The sequence below is a fragment of the Aulonocara sp. 'chitande type north' Nkhata Bay genome, linkage group LG7, assembly GCF_057382095.1.
Source record: "Aulonocara sp. 'chitande type north' Nkhata Bay isolate Kocher_YH1m ecotype deep benthic linkage group LG7, A_spYH_male_GT1.1, whole genome shotgun sequence".
Classification (NCBI taxonomy): Eukaryota; Metazoa; Chordata; class Actinopteri; order Cichliformes; family Cichlidae; genus Aulonocara; species Aulonocara sp. 'chitande type north' Nkhata Bay.
Genome location: NC_141350.1, coordinates 58,510,796 through 58,512,764, shown reverse-complemented (window position 1 = coordinate 58,512,764; position 1,969 = coordinate 58,510,796). Strand labels below are relative to the sequence as shown.

At 40.9% G+C, this 1,969-nt stretch overlaps 1 protein-coding gene across 3 annotated transcripts in view; it reads right to left on the bottom strand.

Moving 5' to 3' along the window:
• Window positions 1-715: 715 nt before the first annotated feature.
• The window catches only part of dennd1a (DENN/MADD domain containing 1A), a 41,992-nt gene continuing 40,738 nt past the window's right edge, over window positions 716-1,969 (bottom strand). For 2 of the 3 annotated variants that reach the window (XM_086301633.1, XM_086301634.1), the window contains one exon: window positions 716-1,969. This exon is cut by the window's right edge and continues 1,980 nt beyond it. The gene's annotated coding sequence lies outside the window, so the exon portion shown is untranslated. The other variant, XM_086301635.1, reaches the window with a different exon arrangement.

Sequence of the window (1,969 nt, the reverse complement as noted above, 5' to 3'; positions counted from 1 at the left end):
AGGTGCAGGCTGTGTAAAGATGCCCCAGAGACAATCCAGCACATAACAGCAGGGTGCAAGATGCTAGCAGGCAAGGCATACATGGAACGCCATAACCAAGTGGCCGGCATAGTGTACAGGAACATCTGTGCCGAGTATAACCTGGAAGTCCCGAGGTCAAAATGGGAGATGCCCCCAAGGGTGGTGGAGAATGACCGAGCTAAGATCCTGTGGGACTTCCAGATACAGACGGACAAAATGGTGGTGGCTAACCAACCGGACATAGTGGTGGTAGACAAACAGAAGAAGACGGCCGTAGTGATCGATGTAGCGGTTCCGAATGACAGCAATATCAGGAAGAAGGAACACGAGAAGCTGGAGAAATACCAAGGGCTCAGAGAAGAGCTCGAGAGGATGTGGAGGGTGAAGGTAACGGTGGTCCCCGTGGTAATCGGAGCACTAGGTGCGGTGACTCCCAAGCTAGGCGAGTGGCTCCAGCAGATCCCGGGAATAACATCGGAGATCTCTGTCCAGAAGAGCGCAGTCCTGGGAACAGCTAAGATACTGCGCAGGACCCTCAAGCTCCCAGGCCTCTGGTAGAGGACCCGAGCTTGAAGGATAAACCGCCCGTAGGGGCGTGCTGGGTGTTTTTTTTTATATTACTTTAACTTGGGTTTTTTTTTTAGGTTTTTTTATATATATATATATAAGGTTAAAAAGAAACACACACAGACAGTGTGGTTGACACAAAACATTGTGAAATATGTAATTTTAATGAAACTGATATTTGTAGATTTAAATTATATGCAAATGCAGTAGGATACTATTCAGCAGTCTTTAGTCATTCTTAGAACAAATATAGTGTTGTCTTTACAAATAGGCACACAAGACAGCAGCTACAGCTGATCTGCACAGCACTTTCAAGCTGTTAATTTTTTTTGGTATTCACCACACATGAACGCATCAAAAATATCTGGAACGCAGTAAAAAGCTGAGAAAGACACTGACACAATTGTGTAATGGTAGAGAGGTCAGAGCAGATAATTTAGAAACTGATGGCCAAAGTGTGAGAAGCTATTATTATTCCTCTTACATCACAATGTTTAAGCAGCCTCATTAGCTAATCACAGTTGCAAAAACCAAAAAAAGGAAAATATATCAGCAAAGGCTTGTCCAAAAGATCCAGCAAAACAATACTATACAACAAGGGGTTTTAAAGTATTCATATATTTAGCAGACAAACAACTTTAAAATATTCCAGGAAATGTAATGTAATCTTATGCTTGTAGACGGTCTTAAAAAATTATTGACAACACATTTTTTCAGGTCAGAGAGAAAAGCATTAAACAGAATTTATCATGAAAGCAACAAACAAAACAAAAAAACCCCCAAAACAAAACACACCCAAGCAAAAAATTCATTGTGTACAAAGCTACTAAAACATCAATAGAAGAACTATGCACATGTGAGGTGCACTATATTTTGTAGTGACAGCCACTTAATTCGATTAGGATGTTCTTTTGCTATAGCAGACTAGCTAAAAATAATAATGTGAGCTAATCATAGAAGCTGACTTCATGAAAACGTGTGCTATTGTGACATTTATGCGCTTTCAGGAAATAATGGGTGCTATTCTTAAAGTTTATACACAGATAATGGGATGGCACTGAAGACAAATGACCCACAAGAGAGCTGCGCAATGAAATGTACAAGCAAATGTTTTGGTAAATGCCTTTACAGAAAGGCATTTTCCCCAGGAAAATCACACATGACGTAACACAATTTGTAGAAATGCATCCACGTTTCCCAATCTGTTTAATAGAAAGAGTTTGTCACTGGTCATCAATCAGAGGGTGAGGGTGTCATCATGTGACCATTTTTGCCTTCTATATCAGGACCTTCTGTTGCAGTTAATCGGTGCTTTTGGAGCAAACTGCTCTGGAGCCCACTAAAAGGTAATAACCTACTGAGAAGCTCCACAGAGGACTTT